General features: G+C 37.6%; 1 pseudogene; it reads left to right on the top strand.

Annotated features, from left to right (window-relative positions):
- Positions 1–9,698: 9,698 nt before the first annotated feature.
- On the top strand, positions 9,699–12,858 carry LOC139735317 (uncharacterized protein KIAA1958-like; annotated as a pseudogene).
- Positions 12,859–20,759: the final 7,901 nt, after the last annotated feature.

Here is a 20,759-nt window from a genome sequence, read left to right as displayed (position 1 = left end):
AGCTCTGTGGGGAAAGGGGGGGGGGGTAGGGAGGGGTGGTGGATGATCATTCTGATGATTCCCAGAAAGGGACTGCAAATTCTGTTACAAGTTTGCACCAGAAATGTTTGCAATCAATCAAAAAATATGGACCTTGCAATGACTTAGATGAAATTTTGGTATTATCTTATCAATGAAATAGAATATGTCATTAATAGTATACATATTTTTTTCATGTACAGTACAACCTCACCAAATGACCTTTCAATACCTAAAATGAGATACTGCAGTCGACTCCCACTATAACGAAGTCCACGGGACCAGCATTTTTCTTTAGTTATATCAACATTTTGTCATAACAAAAACATCATAATAATAATTTAAAAAAAAAAACATAGAGCAGATAACGTTGTTACTTCGTTGTAACAGGAATTTTGTTATAACTGCGTCCGTTATAACAGGACTGCACTGTACAACAAACAAACTATGAAATAGATAGCAGCATGCAATCATCAATAATGAATGTGAACACTAAGCTCATTACTGCATTTATGGAGTGTAAGGGAAGCACCATGCAATCAGGGACCTCACTCTTCTGAATAAAGGGATCTAACACACTATATGCTTTGACAACCTGATATGCTTCAGTGGTCAAAAAGAAATGAGGATCTTTGTAGAGCATGTCAGGGATCCATTCCCTCCAAGATCTGCCCATTGTGTTCACACATTAATTTGCACTTCTAAGAGCATCCGAGTGAAGAAACAGACCCGTGACATGTTTTACAACTAACCACATTTCTCAGTAACCACTAATCAAATTGAGTGGGGTTTTCTTTAAAATATAGGTAAGATGTCATATCTTAAGACTCTAAAAAGATAGTATTCAGACAGTTTCATCATATTCAAAGTTATCAATGTGGAAATCCGATTGTAATTTTTTTATTTTTTTATTTTTTCTTTTTTGGGGGGGACATACTGTATACATGGTTAAGGCATTTAGGTCCATATGCAATGAGTAACAGGGCAAAAGATTGGGTATGGGGCTTACAGGATCCAAGTGATTAGCGACAGCACCAAGCTGAACTCGCAGAGCCGAGGGCAGCATTTGTTGCAGCTGCAGCAACGTCTGACGATGGCGCAGCTGTCGCATCAAATACTCCTTTCCAGCACTCGGGCCATTCCGCATCGTCTGCTGAAGCTCAAAGGCCTCCAAAAAGGTCACATCAAAATCAAGAAATTATGCTCAGACCACTGAACTTTCAACCAATCATAGAAGAACTCATATTACACATTCCCTTATCAATACTGATATTGATACTTTCACAATTATCATCAGCATCATCATCATCATCATTGTTGTATTATCATCTTTATCTGTTCATTACAAAAAAAAAAGAGAACACAAAAGAAATGGAAGTTAGACTTGGAAAGTGTCTCTGCATAGCTGCTCCCACATTATGAACTACTGAAAAAGGTTGGCATAATACAAATCCATATTTCAGTTGATGATGCACTGACAAAGAAGTTAACCTTTATTTAAGAAAATCATGAAATCACTATGAATTTCCTTTTTTCACATGTAATATTTGAGAAGGCATGCATTTGCTCAATATGACTAAAACTGGAAATTCCAGCCATTAAGCTGATTCTTTTCAAGTTCAACAGAAGATGAATCCGATAAAAGTGCACTGACCAACAAATCAAAAGATGCATGTTCCCAACATTTTGATGATATGGCCTTTGGCAATAGTTCATTATTCCCTTTGCCTATTGCACAGCCATCAAGTTCTTGGGGCATTAATATTTGAATTCTTTATCATGCATGAATGATTCTGGAATATTCTTACATAGTACGTTTTGCCCAACCTAAACCTTAAAACAGTAAGTTCATATCAGCCTTAGATACCTATGCCCAATTACTTTCACTTTGTTCTTATTGCTTCATAAACCCATTTTCACATCAAATGAGCAACTGTAGAAATACATAGGGTATCTCATCTGGAAGGGGGAAAAAAAATCCTTCATTTGTAATGCATTTTTGCCCTGCTATTTACCTGGGGTGTTTGTGGGCCTACCCTGTTACCCAGTCGTTGCTGTAGGTTGCTCCTGACAGGCAAATTTTGAAAGGGGTGGTTCGGAGCTTGGCTAAAGGGTCCCTGCCTGGATGTATTGCTATCTGGTGGCACCTGAAACTATGCCAAAATAATAAACTGGCAATTGATACTGCAATTCTAACAGTTCACACATTTAATCCTAATGATAATAAGAACAAATTTTCTACAATAACTTCCTTCAATTACTAAAGACCACTTCATGGAAGGATACTTTCAAAACTTTTGAATGTAAAACATTACAAAAGAACACAGAATCAGAGGGAGAGTAGAATTTTACAGTATATCACTCATCTATTCTATCAATTGTGCATAACAACATGCAAAATGTTCTATAATTTGACATTTGTCTAAAAACAAACAAACAAAGCTCTCTCATGGAAGAACAACCCAGAATTTCTGGAAAAGCCCAGAATGCTTGGCCATTAGAACATTACCAATAGCAATTGTGCATAAATGCAAAATGTTCTCTCATTTGGCATTTGTTTAAAAACAAACAAACAAACAAACAAACAAACAAACAAACAAACAAACAAACAAACAAACAACGCTCTCTCATGAAAGAACAACCCAGAATGCTCGGCCCTTGGAACATTACAAACAGTCCAATGTATATTATCTATATCTATATCTATACTATCACGAACTGGTACTGTTAAAGCAGTTATTTTTGTGCACGAGGTGAGTCACTCCTTTTCCAGTGCAGCGTCAACTTTAAAGTGAGGTAGAAGTATGGTGCTTTTCACAGAATGCCTTCTCTGGATGACCATAGATAAGAATAATAATACTGGATGGCTTGAACTCATGGAATACCAAGGAATAGGGCCAATATTCCCTGGTATCTCATTCATTGCTGTCCAATACAAGTACATCTTAACATTAGTACAGAAAAGAGATTAAGGGTTAAATGAATTTCACCCCACCCTTGGATGGTCCTGATACTTCTGTCCACTTCTAGAATCTCCACATCTGAAGTCTCTGTTCATTGGTTTTGGTGCAACCCTGGAAGTAAAATAAAGTGGATTTAAAGAAAATGCTGCACATGGCAATATAAGGGTGCAATGATGATATTCTGGCATGGAACAAGAAGCATTGTAAATACACATAATATTTTAAAGAAATAATCCTGAAAACATGCAGAAGACAAAAGCAACTGCTATTCTGGAATTATACTTATTGATATTAAGTGTTAATCTCTGAAATGTGCAATCTAAATCTTTGGCACAGTCTTCCTTACACTGTACCTTCTGTAAAAGAGAGATGGCAAAAGGAAAAGGAGTGAGGTGGAGTAAAAAGACTGTGCAATTGTGTAGCAGTCTGATAAAAGTTACAGGGTACTCGTCATTATGCCTGGTACAGGAGAAAACTAGAAAAGCACTCCAAGAGTGCAGACCTCTGCCAAGCATGCAGCTCATTTCCACCGCTGAATGTTGTTTTTCCATAGAGATATCAGTGATTTCCACCCATCCTGAAAGTTGCCCGATTTCCCAGTTTAGAAGCCTTTGTTACATCATAAACCCTCTGCTGCACAGCGCGCCTCGCCCTAGCAGAAACTAGAGCAAGCACTTTAGTGCGCGCATGCAAACCTCAAATACGTGCAGCAGCCGCAGCCTGAACTCCCAAGTTCATTGACCCTACCTGCCAAAATATTAAAAAATCCTTCATAATTTCCCCAAAAATTCTTGGATCACTACCAAAATTTAATTATCCGTTACTTGTATCATTCTTAATCTTTCCTGCAAGTTTCATCTAAATCCGTTAACTAATTTTTGAGTTATTTTGCACACGGACAAACTAACTAACTAACGAACCAACGGTAACGAAAGCATAACCTCCTCCCTTGGCGGAGGTAATAACGGGGTAATCCCATAAGACCGACACACATGAGTCATACAGCCCACGAGTTTGACACTAGGCAAATAAAGCCCATGAGTTCAACACTAGATATACATGTAAACAACCCACGACTTCGATAGATACAACATGGGGTTTAATGTGTCGGTCTCGTGGGCCTTATTTGCTTTGTGTCAAATTCGTGGGCTGTATGACTCCTGGGCTGTATAACTTGTGGGCTGTTTGACTCACGGGTGTTAATCTCGTGACGTGCACCCAAAATAATAGTAATAGTAAAAGAGGAATAACTTGCCTTACTAGACGTACAATATGCCCTTTCTCTCCAAGTACTGGTATGTTTAGTTATGCAATCCATAATGACTTTGGATTACTGAATTTTTTTGAAAATCTTGTGAACATCTCAGAGGTTTTTCTTTTCTTTTTCTTTTTTTTAGGGGGTGTGATGAAAGCAAGGTGTAAAGTTGCATTCATGGGATTTTATAGTTTCTACAAGATTTAGTCTCCATGTAGAGTTTCTTGTTTTGCATGCATTCTCAGGATTTCATTTAGATATAAGTTTGTGCAAGTTTAAGTCTCCACCTACCATCGTCCTGAAGGAGCATCAGACTTGTCTTCAGGTCCTCTGCTGGAAGTGTGCTGTTGAGAGTTAGGAGGGGGTGAGCTACGGGAGGCCCTCTGGTCCTGAGGTCTGGTGGGCGCCACAGCTTTGACACCCCCTGTCCGTCCCTTCTCCGTCTCAGACTGCGACCTTTGCCCAAGGTCAGATGATGATGTCCGTTTCAACCCCGGCGAGAGTTTCAATATTGGCCCCTGGGATTTGCCACCCATGACATCATTCCCTGGTCTAGATATGTGGTTTTGTTGTTTTTGAGGATCATTCTTAATGTTAGTATATATTGTATAGGACAAGTAGAAGTTACGGGCAAGTCAAATGGGGCAGGTCTTTCAACCATTTTAGTAAACAGAAACATCCCTCACAAGGTAGTATTCAGTTGTTTTAGAAAAAAAGTAAGACAAAGAGTTATTTAAAATTGGTCATCACAACTACATAGTGCCTCTTTTCTAAGAATTATTCAAGAAAAATCATTTGATCTATCTTTACCATTATTAGTTCTTCTCTTAATATGAGGATGTCTTCAAACAAAAATTCTGAAGAAACTGTTCGTGAAGAAAAATTGTGTCACTGTTTTTGTTTAAATATCTGTTTTCACACAAATTAGCAGTGCAAGACAAATTAGTAGTGCATTTTATGATTATTAACATAAAGATGCACCAGAACAAATCCCTGGATTCATATTTACTTGAAAATTCTCTATCATCTTCGAAAGTTTATACTGCAAAGGATCAAGCTAACCTTAGATATTGCAACTGATTGACAATAAATTTGAATAATCTGAGATAGGATTTATGCAGGATCTGCTTTCATTTCAAAGTAGAGCGAAGCAATCAAGTTTACAACTCCATCATAATGCTTACAGATAGTTATATTTCTTTTGCATTTAGGTCTAAATGTTTCTGCAATTCATGTGTAAAAACCTTTCACTGTTTTTCTTTCATTTTTTCAATTGTTGTGCTCATTTTTAAATCCATCTTCCTGTTTAACTTTGAATATGAAAGACTATCGGAGAAACTAGCCATAGAGGTCAGATATGTCCTGCTAATCGTTAAATTCCATAAATTGAGTAATGACTTGTATTGGTCATTAAGCTGTCACTGTCAATGAAAAACAAGCCTAAAAAATAACAACTAAAACTTGCCTGACAGAAAATCATACAAATGAACTCCATTTCTGGATTCGATATTATGCTTAGAAAAATATTTGTAATGCAAGAACAATGATAATTGTGTTTCTCCATCTAAATGCTAGAGAAATTAGTGCAAATACATAAAAAATGAAAACACACATTATGCACATGAAAATGAACACAAAAATGCAGCCAGCTAAACGTCACTTATGTGCCTAGTCTTAAATGATTAATGTACAGACTTAATGTGCGCTAGCCTTCATGAGAGTGAAGAAACATAAGCTATTTGTAAAGTAAGTTTTGTGTGCATGGGAATGTTGAGGTATGAGAGTAGATGTTACAAGAGAACACATTGCCTTTGTGCACCAAGATCTAAGCTGTAAATCTCTGGCAATGATACCTGAGAGGGTTGAACAAAAAACCTCAAGAACATAATTTTTACATAAAAGGACTAGAAATTTGATTGCCTGGACCTGAAACTCAGGCTTTGCCTGTCAGTGAGTTGGTATCCCTGGTTTATGCCCTGAATGTTGTGAACAATTAGTGGACTTTGGCTGGAATTCTCTTTCTAAGAGCAAGGTTAACCAGCTGACTTATAAATACAAAACCAAGAAAATATGACAAATAGGCCCTGCTTCATTGCTATGGGGGAAAACCAACTAACAATGGCAATGATAAAAGACCATATTGGCCCTGCTATGATAAAAAAGGGGAGTGCAGAGAAAAATAAAAATACATGCAGGATAGAAATATCCACATTTCTGTGTCTTTGCTATTGTACTAACCATTTTTTAAAAGACAAATTTCAACCCCCTTCCTGTCTCCATACATTGTACATTGTATTAAGAATTGTGTCTTAAGTATGTGTGTGTGTGTGTGTGTGTGTGTGTGTGTATGTCTGTGAGAATGTCACATATTAATGCCATATCATCCTTTCATCATTCTGAGAACTATTGGTTATATGTTCACGATGTTCAAGGTGCCCATTTATAATACTGTATACAGCGCTATGATTTGTATATCTTTATTTTATATCAATTGATACTGAAAGTCCCTTTCACTATATGTTTCCTTTACACTGTTTTCTGTAGCTTATATATTTTGGAGAAAGATTGCTAACAACTACAAACATTTACCCAATTTACTCTGAAACACTTCATACTTTCTTCCATGGGTAATGCGTGGTGTAATTGTTTTATAAATAATTCACTCTAACAGTGTGTTTTGATTATAACGTGTAGGTGTGGAGATTCTATTCTCTCTCTTGGTTTTCCTCATAACAGCTCCGTATTTCATTCAAAGAATTTAGTTTCTTCAGGTAACACCAAATACTATACCCATTCTGTCATTAATCTTCCTCACACTTCATACATGTACACTTGGTTTTTGTCAAGTTTCCCCTCAAAACACAATCTATCAAACAAGAAAAAAAAAACAATTTAAGCAAGAAAACACCACCCCCCAAAAAAGATAGATAAATAAATAAATAAACGTAAATAAAGGTAAATAAATAAATGTCACTTTGGTGTTTTTGTTCCCCTGTCCGCTGTGCTACTTCCATGCCTTAGAGAAGGAGTATTTCACAGCATTGAAATAGAAGTCAAAATGCAAACTTTTATGTAATTATCATAATTATCATTATCATTATCTCTTTTTTCGTATTACTGAGCCACCGTCAACAAACATTACATGTTATGATTCAGCTGGAAATATTTTGCATATAATTCATAATCTCCCATAAATATTTACAAATTCATTTAAATTCATGCCAGGTCAGTGAAGCATTTGATAGAATTAATAAATCTCATTGCACAATATACCACATTTACATTACAGTACAGCTAGTGAAATTTATATCTCTCACACATTTTTTTGTGTACCATTCAGTTTATATTGAGATTGTGCAGTTGACACTGGTCAGGAAGTGGTCTTGTAAAAATTCATGAGCATTTCAATCACATCATATTTCTTTAATCTAACAATCATGCTAACAATGCTTTTGAATTCATATTTTTGTCCTTAATGTATAATGTTTTCATGTCGGATACAATACTGATGACTCAGTCCTATTTAAAAATCCTCTGATTCTCTGAAGTGTCTGGGCCTGTATAGGCTCTTCTGCACATAGTCAATGTGTGACTCTCTAAATGTGTAACACTCTGTCAAAATGAGTCTTTTAAAAGTCACAATTCCTCTTTCTCTGTTGTGGACTGGACAAGGTGAAAATTCATTACATGGATCAGTTGGGGTTTTTTTTTTGCATTCTTTCTTTCTTTCTTCTTCTTTTTTTTTTTTTTTTTTTTGGGGGGGGGGGGGGAATTTCATATACCAGTACCAGAATTTTTGGCAAGAAATGATATACAATCAAAGTTATGGGTATAATTATTTTTTTTTGTACTAGTCATTCAAAAATTGCATTTAATAAATTGTCCAATTGTCAGGAGTAACGTCTAATACATTTCAGGCCTCAAATATGAAAATATCACATATGAAAACAATGATCATCACTTGATATCATTATTATATCTACAATTGTTAATAAATATATATATTCCAATTATATTTCTTTAAGTAGTGTAAATCAAACGTTTTCTATAGGACCTAACTTTTCGAAGTGGACATTGGCTCACTTTTACACGGAAAGGCCCTATATAGGAATTCAAACTCATAAAACTTTGCTTTAACATTTGAAATATAAAGAAGTTTCCCGTAGCAACGACACTTAAAGCCTACTACAACTTCATATGTTCCGAATTAAAATAGTAACAATGACCCTTTTTGATGATTTATTCACTGACATTTATCGCCTATTTACTCCCCCGCCATTTTATTTCAGCACAAGCAGTGTTTCCACAACTGATTTTCGATTTCCCTGAATTTTCGAAATGGCAAATTGAATGCGGGTCGCCTGCGTGAATAGGGCTGGGCCGAGGGGGGATGCTAGTCGGGACTCGGGAGAAAAAAAAACACTCAGTCGGGGGAAATTACTCAGTTGCGGGAAAATAGAAGGAAAGGAAGTGGGAAGGTTGGAAATTAGGAACTTGGGGGAAACTTGGGGGAAGCCAGGAGACCACGCAAAAATGTATATTATTTTGTTGATTTTTCTGCCCCTCCATCGTGAATCATGATGTGACGAGTGATATGATGAGGGTTTTTTTTTTTCCTCTCATTCTCTCGCAGAAGAGTGAAATCTTTCATGGGGGAAACACAAACGGTTTCTGCTTCGCAAAATCAATTCAGTTGGTGCCCGTTTTTTGTTTTTTTTGTTTTTTCTTCTTCTTCTTCGTTCTTTCTTTGCTGGGGGAAGGGGGGAATTAATTTCTCAAGGTAATGGCTTGCATTCTATTTTTTTTTGTTTTTTTTTTTGTGTTTTTTTTTTACTAAGGCCGTACAGGGGGGAACTATCCTGGCAAACCAGATTTTATTATTTTAATTTGTTTAAGAAAAATACAGATATTCATTTTTTTTTCTTACATGTATATTTTTAAATGTTTGGCCTCATTTTCAGTTACCAGTAGCAATTTTTTTTTTCACCGGTTACCGATTGAATGCTGCGGTAATTGGTACGTCGGTAATTATCAGAAACATATTAAAAAATCCTAATTATCGTTGAAGAGTCTTTCTAGTATACATACTATCTAGAAAGTGTATTTAGTATTACTTTGGTTGAAATAATCTTCATGAATTTCACGTTAATTTCAGACTGTCCAGACCAAAATGGAGATCTATCCTTGCCACCTATAAGGTTGACCAGTTACGAGCCTAGTATAAGCCATAACTGGAAAAGAAAGCCCCTTAAAAACACCGAAAGATCTTTGTTGTGGCGCTTCAGATTTGGGGATAATGATCCAGATGGGTGTAAGGCGTGGAAGAAAAATGAAGCGGAATATGCAGCACACAGCTATCTAGGTACACATGTAGTCAGTAGCTAGCTCAGCAGCAGCAGATTCACCTCGGTTTTCTTTCGGGGTAATTATAACCTCTGAAGTCTGAGGCTGAGTTTGTCATCATGGCAGGACCAAATCTTGTTTTGTTAACAGACCAAAAATTGGAGGACCTACTATCTGACTCCAATGCCCACAATACTAAAAGAGAAACATCAAGTTTGCCACGAGTTGGTAAGAATCTTTTGCAAGATATTTGTCAACCTCACTAGCTGAAATTGAAAGCTTGCCCACGCCAGAACTGGATTGGTTTCTCTCCTGATTTTATGCTGGTCTGCATAAGGAAGATGGGAGTCTGTACACCAAGATATCAATGCATTTGATCAAGTATGGGGTGCATTGTCATTATCAATCCACAAAGCGAGAAGATATTACTGACCAAGTGAAATATCCAGAAAGTAAAAGTGTCTTCAGAGCCATGATGGTCAAGCTTAAGAAGGAGGGGAAGGGGTTCGTTATACGCACGAGACAGCTGTGACTGACAGTGACATGGTGAAGATTTTCGAGTCGAATGCCGTCAACACAAGAGACACCACTTGGTCTTCAGAACAAGGTGTTTTTAAATGTCATGACATATTTTGGACAAAGAGGACGCAAAAATCTTTGTAACATGAAAATTCAAGACTATGTCCATTGATGATGGGCATCGTTACTTCGAACATCGCGATATGCTTACAAAATCCTGTCGTGAAAATGAAGACGAAGAATTTGGTGGTCGTATGTATGAAATACCTGGTTCTTTGAGATGCCCAGTTGCTTCATTGCTCAAGTATCTATCTTCCATGAACCCCAAAACAACCACCTTTTGGCAGTGACCACAATCTTCAACTCCATCGGAAGGAACTTGGTATGACAATGTGCCATTGGGAATGAATACTTTGGGAAATAAGATGAGGAAGATCTGTGAGACTGCTGGATGTGTCAATTAACCACTACACTAATCACAGCTTGAGAGCAACGACAGTAACGACGCTAGATTGTGCAGGCTTCGCTAGTAGCGATATAATGGCAGTGGCAGGGAACAAATCCGAATCATCTCTAAAAAGCTATGCGAGAACTAGTGATGAGAAAAAGAAGAAGATGAGAGCCAATATCTCAAAGAAACTACAAGGGACAAAGTCAACTCAAAACGTTGTTTTAAACCATGGAATAAATTTACTCAATGGTTTTCCTCCATAGATACATATCATAGATATAATTTTTAAGCTTGAACCCCATTACATAACGGGTCAATTCCATTGTGACTTATGGGACAAAGTGACAATTTTCGGCAATTTCAAACCAGTATTTTGAGAAAATAGTTGCATCAAATGCATTTTTCTCAGTTCATGGTTAGATCTATCATATCAAAGTTTATGAAAACACCATACTTAGTTTGAAAAGTATCATTGCATTACATACAGCAACGAAAAATTGCTGTCGTGACTTATGGGACATCTGAGGACCACCGTTTTTCACATGGGAAAGTAAGTTCTGAAATATTCTGACACACAGAGTCTCTGGAAAGATATTTCCTTTCCTGAATGTAGCAAAGGGTTGGTGCTTACCCTGAGCCAAGTGGTATGAATATCTACTCATTGGTACAGTAGCAGGATAGGGAAAACCAGTGTGACTGATGGGACACAAAAACGTGACTTATGGGACGCTATCAACTACTACATTTTGAGATTGAGAGAATAATATTTACTGATGCTGGAACAAGTTCTAGAACATCATAAAACCAATCTATGACCAAAGAACATTCAGAAAATAAGCCATCTGAGAATTACACAAGCTGTATTATGGTCATAATAGTGTATCAGAAATGATACATAAATTCTGCAAAAATTGGCAATTTTCATGAAAAATGAAGGTTTTTCGGACATAACTCCTCTCCACGTTCACCGATGTTCACAAATGAGGTATCAAAATATCCGTTATGAAAGGCTGCTTTGAGTAAACAATACCAAATCATCTAATTAAGCTTCATTAATCATCTATACTCAATAGTTTGATTTTCAGAAAATGCAACCTTTCGGTGGAATTGACCAACGGTGCAATTAGCATGATTCATTCCAAAAGTGGCAAATTTCCTCTCACACAATCAGAAACAAAAATCAATTCAGGTACATTATTGTTCATCTATTCAGCACCGGTAGTGCAATACACTATACCTTTCTTGCATGAAGTGGTACGTTATGCTACAACAACACAGTCAAGATCTACTTTAGATAAGCCATTAAATCTGGCGAAACTTATGTTTTTTTATTATCATTCTTTTTGGAGTTTTAGTGGTTGTTTTCGAGTCATGGACGTGGAAGCAGCTATGGCTAATGTCTTGTGCATGATAAAGGGCAAGGCATTATTCCCCCCGAAATATACATTTACACTAGAAAAATGTATATTTTCCCCAAATGTTAAAGGGATGAAGTCCTGAGGGTTTTTACTGTACTGATAATCAAGAAGAGTAGATAACAAAATCTTTCAACAATTTTTATGCAAGGAAATTCACCGTCTCCATCTGTAAGTTTTGACAAATAATCAATGCAAGTGATTGTGCAAGAGCATGCAATAAGCTACTACATAGGTGATGCACAACTTGTGGGTTGAAGGTAGTGCTTTAGAAAACCAATTTTGTATTTCAAAATGGTCACTTATGATTCATCATAAAATGCAACAATACGTAGTTTAATCATTCTTAAATTAATTGTTTTAAGCTTTTTTATATGTGGTAAATATAAAAAATGTTTTAAAAATTAATATCATTTTTTAAAAGTTAAAAAGTACGCATTTGACATCAAATCGGCATGGTCTTTTTCAAGCTACCACCTGCGTTGCATTCTACTTTGCATACAAACCACAAATGCATATTACTAAGATAGTTGATCAATTTCATTTTTTTTTTTTTTTGGGGGGGGGGTAATATTTTGGCATTCAACTGTGCAATTTGTTCAGCTGAGGAGACTCCAATTCATTGAAAAAAAGTTGTTGTATTGTGTGTTATTCACTCCACAATATTTACAAGTACATTTTTAACGACGAGTACAAGTATGACTTCTGCAGGGCTGGGCAGAAATGGGGGTCTGCAGAGATATGACTTTGATTCACTTCGCCTTGCAGGTCCAGTTGGCACTGGCAGTGGTACTGACGTCAAACCCCGCCTCCAGCCCCAGGGCCAAAAGCTGCCCAACGGACTCGGGTGGAGAGGCAGAATTGACTTACCCAGCCGATAGGACAGTGGTGTAGCTGCACCTGTTGCAGCATTATGCCAGTGTCAAGGGAATGTAAATGTTGCAACGAGTGCCAGTCAGCAAATATGAGAGACATCGTTTGGGATTTAGTGTATCACGGAACTACAAGACTTTGAGAACATTTGCCTATCCCCCAGTATACTTGAAGTCATGATAATTATGCAGCAGCATATTCAGGGTTTCCAAGGCTCGGGAGATCTCGCAAACAAGTAGGCCTAAACACAATATTGAGAATGTTGGTAAGTTTTTATGTTCAGCTTTGTTGCATCGAGATTTCTCGACCATACAGCACTCCTTCAAAATCCTTTTTTGGGTATCGGATAGAAAAAAAAAGTCCTTGGTAATTTTCCCTACAACTTGTGCAGAATACTGCCAGTGCAGAATACTGCTTGACACAGTGGCATGTTGAAAGATTGGAAAGGTGAAAGCTAACCAGGGCCGTGTAATTGTATAAAATGTACAATGGTATCTATACTTTTTATACCGACATACAAATATACCATACACACTTGTGTACAGACAGCATGAAAACAATGTCAAGTTTCCATCACTCTTTTAACGTATCCTGGGTAACTGGTGAGCGTACCGTAATGAGCAGAACACAGTTGTGCATTAGTGACATCGGAGCTTCCGCCAACACACATTGCCTCTTCAATTTACTCTAAGTCATCTCCTGTCAAGTCCTAGTCGGCTTTGCTTGCAGCTAGTGCACCAGCCACAGTAAGAAGGAATTTAGGTTTTTAGTTCCATCACTTTTACAAAATTTTATTCTATCTACAGTGTATTGACATGATATTCCAGTCTAACATCAACTGAAACATTGACTTCAATCTGTTTGTTTTTTTGTCTTTCTTCTCAGCAATTGGGTAGGAAAGAAGTGTGTTCCTGAATGCACTTGGTGCAGAACTCATACCTGCCTCACATACTGGTGTGCAAGCCAATGAGTGACCTATATTGGCAATGCCAGCAAAACAAGAATCTCCTGCACATGAGTGCCAATCTGGCAGAGGCTGAGAAACAGAGATGTGTCAGCTGTAGCAGCTTATCCATCGGAGAAAATCAAATGCAAAGAGACAGAGAGAGGTCCTGCAGAAAAGGGCATCAAGATGTAAGAGAGCCTTGCATGATGAAAAAACTGGGGGTCAAAACAGCCCGCTCTAGGGACACCACTATTCACCAGTTTTGATCACGCTCAACAAATCCACTATTGTACATACCCGCAGCAGCCTGGACCAATCTATTTCCTCACACCCTGAAAGTGTGGTATCTTTGGAGTCAACTGTAAAGGGTCATCACAACCGTTAATTCTTGCCACTATTTTCACTTACACTTTTGTCCTTCAACATGAATTCGCAGCATAATCAAAAGCAAATTGTTTGCTTGTTTTGTTTTGTTTTTATCTGGAGATGTGCTTTTACCTGCAGCCACTGAAAAAAAAGGTTAAGCTTAAATCAGTCTTAATCATTTTTTTTCTTCAGAAAATACTTTATACTTTGCATTGTTTACGCTTACACTATTACAGTTTTGTCTTATGTGTACTCATAATGAAGCCACAGGCATGCAGTTCATTTCTGCTTTCATTAAGGTCAAGAACAATTTACCTTCTGTCTAGGACAGAGCACATATCAACCAAAGTACATAATGATTAGTATCATCACCAACTATATATTTTACATAGCTACCCTTGCCTTATGTATACTAAAAGGAGAAATCATGAAAAATCTTTAGTTTCAAGATTGCAGCTACAGTAAGTCTCACAGGCATTCTTCTGTTTTTTATTCATTTATTTATTTACTTTTGCAAGAAAGCATTGACAAAACTACAAATCAAAGAGAGGAAGATTTATTTCAACACATTTTGCAAATGCTGCTAGACTGTGTTTTTCTTTCATAAGCCTTACAGAAATAATTCACACCTACCAAAAAAACGGACGAATATTCAAACTTTGATATTTAATTTTGGTTTTCATGTCATATTTCATACAGGTCAACTTCCTGGTAAATGAAGGAATGTGAGTCTCAAAAGGATCTGTCTCCATCATCTCTTTTCTGCATTACTTTTTTTTTTTGCTCCTATTGTTTGGGGGAGGAGAATGCACAACTCCACTGCAAAAACTGCCTAGGTCAAAACAATGAATTGCTATCTGCCACGGCAGCCTGGAAGGAAGACCACAGAGGGGCTACCATCACATCACAAGCCTCGACTTCCTCCTTGCCAGTCGTACAAAGCTTTCTCCCGACTCCTGCTTCAGCTTGTTGCAGAGGTCAATCAAGAAGCCATCATTCTCAACACTTGCCTAATCCCTGCAAACTACATGAACATTGCTTTTACACAGTGATACATAGTGTGTTCCAACCTACAAATGGCAGCTTTTCTTTTCCGCATTCTTCTTGACCTCTTTCAAACAACAAATACCATCACTTCTTGTATGCATATTACAATAGTCAACATGGATGACTCAACCCATACAAAGTTGAGAATTCTCTCTAAACAATTATAAGACTGTCATTTTAAAAAGCATCATCTGTATGTTTATTGTGCCAATTTACTTCATGCGATTTTATCTTTGCTTTCAAAATGAGTAGCGAGAGGAATGACATCAAAGACCAGTTTAACTTTTAGGGAGATTAAAGACAAGAAAGGTACGGTATGTGAAACTTCAATCTGTGCAGTCGTCATGACAGTAACCATCAAATGCTAGTACTGACATCTTCCACTGTCAAGCACTTCTGAACCCTTCAATACACACTAATAGAAGAGATAGGTTGTGTCTTCTGATTTCACATTGTCTTGTTCTATCTAACGTCAAAACAATTTCTGTCAGCAATTCCGTCAGAGAAAAAAATGCAATGACAGAGGAGGCATACATCATGACAGAGTTTCTTTATGCTGCTGAAAGAGAATTAGCAAATCCAGAGTTTGAATTCAGGAAAGACTAAAGACAAAGGCTGAGGACTAATTACATACGTCAAATTTGATGACATAAATGTAATGTGTCCATGTATGCAATGCCCAAGGTACAAGATAGTACTAAGAATTTGAAAACCTTTTTTATGAATCAGAATAATAGACGCATAATAAGTTAATATGTGAAATGAAAAAATGAAGAAGTCCAGAAATTTCTGAACTACAAATGTCAAACCGCATAAGTGAAGGTAGTACTAACTTCATAGAATATTTCACCCCAACAAAAAGCCCCAATAGCTGCTTACAGAAAGAAACTGAACAGTTCAAAGAAAACTTTTCAAAGACTGCAGAAGGACAAGGAACATGATAGATTAAACAAGTTGCTGAACTATCAGAGTGTAATTTCATATATATATATACCCTGCAAAAGCTTCTCCCACTGCTCCTATACCACCACCTACAACACCCAGAATACCACCAGGAACACCTCCAGCCCCACCAGACAAGGTCCAGAGCATCACCTAAAACACAGTCCCCTCCCCATTCCTGAAACGAGAATCCCTTTTTAAAAGACAAATTACAAACCAATAACACTAAACTGAAAAGGAACAGATCCCATCTTCCTTATTTTCAATGGAAGTCATCTCAGCTTCGAAGAGGCTCATGGAATGCAGAAAGGCAAAGAGAGATAGAAAGAGATGAAGTGACAAAGGCAAAGGAAAAAGTGTCTGAAATGGACAGTGAAAAGAAAGATCTGATCCCAGAGATCAGTGGCTCACAGAAATGGTTCAGTATTCACTTTCAGTATAGGACAGTAGTGGTCACTTTTCCCCAGAATTTTGATAAGGAATGTGTATTTGCACTTCTGAATCTCCATGTGTCATTTGGCCAAGTTAGTGGCCCAGTAATTACTTCAGTGCTAAAGTAAGCTAGATTAAAACCAGATGGAATGCTGAGTAAGAGTACTCTACATGACTGAAATCTGGTGATTGAGGCTTGGAGAATAGCACAACAATAGAAGAGTTACCGTACCTGGGGAGAAGAACCTAGGTCTTCGGTGTGTTGAAGCTTTTAAGCACAGACAAAAGTATAAGGGATATCACATCGGTGATGGTAAAGGATGAATGAGGGTCCTTGTAGAGTTAGGGGCATTGCCGCCATGGCTGGACGTACATGATGTACTGAACACACAGAAGGACACTGAAGACATACAGGAAGTTTCTCAGGGTGCAGATGACACAGCTCTGAAAGTTCTGCTAAATATTTCATCCACCATACTAGACCAGGCAATAAGTACCCAGATGAATTCAATGAGCTGCTTGAAGAAAACTTGGGAGAATTATTCTACCACACACTGCTGAGCATTATCGAGCAATTTACGATGTAAAACCTTTGCTTCTTAGATTGCTCTTTTCCATTGTTTCAATTTTTCTTTCACTTCTATTGCAAAGTGTGCATTGTTGTCCTGATGTATAACTACCTGTATGAAATTGCTTCATATCTTATGATCTGTATATCTTTTTTTTTCGAGTTGCTCAATAACATGAATCGTTGACAAATGCATACTTTTCTGATTTACTTTTATTGATGATGGAAATAAATTGAATTGAATTGAACTGAATAAAATCATGACTTACTTTCCAAAATGAGAAGCTGTTATTGGGAAAGTTATGAAATTGTGTGGCTTCATGCTGGTACATTTGGCTGACCTATCAGTAGTATCGTTTCTTGAACCCAGAAAGATTTTTTTATTCAAAGCCCTATAAAAGCATTCTTTGATAAGTCTCTCAGGAAATCAAACTACAGAAACAAGATCAATGAGGTTGGTCAGAATGGTATTTAAAGGTAATGGATTGGGGAAGTGATGAGAAGGTAGGATGCCATGTGGCAGATTCTTTGAGTGAGCAAGACTCTGGCTGAAGAGTCAAGGATTTCAGAAACTTTTCTCTCTTCAGCAGTTTTGTGAAAACAGTTTAACATTTTTTCAGCAATGCTGCTGGAGTATGCTTTCTGTGGGAGAACTGATCTCTTTCCTTGAGGAGAGTGCAGATGAAAAGTAGCTCAAAGCATGACTTCAAAGTGGAAGAGTGTGTACTTAATGTAAGCAGGATGCAAGGCACTTTGGGCTGGTATCATACCTACATTATTGTCACTCAACCACTACACATGTACGGAGCACCAATGATTGCAGACAGCAGGTGGCACAAGGGACAGTTACAACCATTTACATTATTACCACCTACGAGGAAATGCATCAGTCCGACTATAGAGCCATCATCAAAAAATGAGATGGAATGTGGAATATATTTGATTGTTTCTGCTCCCAAACATAACAGTTATGTTGTTCATAAGGCTGTTACATATCTAACTAATGTCTCACTGTACAAAACTATCTGGATAATAGATTGAAATGACATTTGGCTACAAAGCTTGAAATTACAGGAATTCATACTGTTGCTGACGGCAGACAGTGAAGGTCAATGACTCAAATTTTCGTTGGTAGTCTCATCACGTGATAGTTCTTCTGTATAGATTGTACACGTTACCTATGGCAGCAATTGTGACTGGGTAGTCTAACTTTACTGCAAAAGTGTGTCAGGACTGCTCAACCTTATATCACAAAAATAGGCAGAATCTCTACTTTCTGAAACCGTCCACCCCTAGTTTGTGCCACCTTCTGTTTCCGAGATATCCCATGTAGAAGAATTGCAAGACAGCAAAATATGCTCAAATTCGCAAAATTTGGACTGTTCGCCATAGACAAATCTACTCATAAGGTTCTTTTCTGATCAAAAGTGCGTCACTGCTACAAATGTTACAATAATGACATGTACACATAAATAATTCCTGAAGTGTACACTTTCAGGATCCGGGCACCCCAAGTTTGCCACTTTAATATTTCAAAAGTTATGGCAGATTTTGTGGAAAGATGCTTTGATTTTACCCGTTTTATGTGTTGTAGCGTTCGCGCGGAAGCACTGCTTTCGCAGATGACCGAAAGTTTTCAATATGTCCCAATTGCTGCACAACACTCACTTGACAATGACGGAATCTTTACAGCACTAATTATAGTGACAGTGTTTGATGATTTAGACTGAAGTTGTGTGCTTTCTATTAGGCTCTACTTATGCCTCAACATTTGAAGAGAAATTTCTCAGATCACCTTGAAAGTGGAAGATGGCATGATTCCAGCCCAGAGGAACGAGAACTGCCCAAGCAAAACAACTCTCTGTGTTCCAGTATCTCAGCAGACTACTCAGGGAAAATCCCAACATATTGACAATTGCAATAGAAGCCTACATAATGTCCTCCAACAGCAAGACATGCCTGTTATTACAGGGAGAAACTGACACTGAAAAGGCTCAATTCTTCTTGGTCACATAGAGCGGTTGGGAAGCCTCACAAAGCTTTCAAGGAAAGACAACAGCTGACAGTGTGCATGGGAACATCCAGAAGAAATTGAACAGCATGGCAACAATCGGAGACCTTGAAGACTATGTGAAGGCAATCTCAGAATCCAGGAACTCCATGACCTGTGTGCCCTTGGACCACACATCGATGAAAAAATTTGGCCAGGAACACAGGAAAGTGCCCTTTGTCTTGAGAGACATCAAGCTTCCAAGGTTGCACAGTTTAGGTCAAATATTTAGATATGATCTACGATGTTAGAACAGAATCAAATAGGGACATGCAATGACAAAGGTGTACGACTTTGACTCGTGCGATACAAACCTGTCAATGGCACCTCTCAACCCAGCTCAGCAACTCTCACTCTGAAATTCATGATATCTTGCACAACTTGTATTAGGGATGGCCTAATTTAATATTACGACTGTTTGCGCCTGCCTTAATAGCTGGAACATTACAATTTATCTGTAAGGTCCATCGCGCATTAAGTAGGCCTAAATCTATTGTTAGATTTAATAACGCAGTGTCGATCAGACATAAGAACATAGAAGAAAGCGAAAAGGTTGCTCATAGAAATCTAACATAGTCATACCATGTCATCATGATACATTATACTTGTGCTAACTAGTAACAGTATAAACTGCACATCTACTAAACAGCAAACATCCTTGTAAGGATCTTTGATAGTTCACGTGCAGTGGAAAGTTGCAGATAGCGCCAAAAGAACCAAAACTATCACACATTGCAGTTTAGGATCTTTCATTGCAGTATTCCCAAGGGCCTGCAATGAGTGTACGTATCTATAACTAAGCGCAAGCCGTGATGGTGATCTGACTGTTCATAGCACCAAGGAGGTTTAAGAGATGGAGTTCCAACTGCTTATACTTATTAAAACAGTTGTCACTTTTCTATTGATGTATACAGGGCCTATACAAAAGAATTCTAAAGGACTGGTGCATCTGTGCCTTTGATGACGGGGTTTGATGCCACCATCTTGCTGGGCAATCTGAAGATTTATTTTTAATGTTAACTTAATGTTGGCTATATTTTGCTTCCTTATTGAAACAAAATCTGACTTAATGACAAAGCACATTAAAAAAATGTCAATCCCTTCCAGAAATATGTGCAAAACTAGTGTACATCAGAGCTGTATCATGTGAGAGTGTTTAAAACTGTTCTGTATGCTCCTGGAAAGCCGGTTTTATCATTTTCCCACTTAATTCAGACAAATAAAACTGATAATTGGAATAATCTTCAAGTATAATTATTCATAAATAGATATATCAGAATAGTGTGTCCAGGCATGGCCAGTGGCAGTGACTGTGTAGAGTAATTTTCACTTTCATTTCATAATTTTTTGCGCAATTTCTCTTCGCGCATCCCCATGTCTCCACCATTAGACCTCTATAATTCTATCACCTACAACACATGAGGGAGAAGCGGGCAGACGTGCCTTCAACATTGCAAGCACTTATCTTGACTTTACCAGATGAAATTGTGATGCAGATTTGATTACCTTCTTTTGTGACAATTGTATGTCTCAAAACAAATGCTGGCTTCTGTTCTGTGCAATGACAAGAA

This window comes from Diadema antillarum, unplaced genomic scaffold (assembly GCF_040938485.1).
Source record: "Diadema antillarum isolate AM-2024a unplaced genomic scaffold, OU_Dant_1.0 seq00000569_RagTag, whole genome shotgun sequence".
Taxonomy (NCBI): domain Eukaryota; kingdom Metazoa; phylum Echinodermata; class Echinoidea; order Diadematoida; family Diadematidae; genus Diadema; species Diadema antillarum.
The sequence above is the reverse complement of the archived record's forward strand: the minus strand, read 5'-3'. Positions and strand labels throughout refer to the sequence as shown.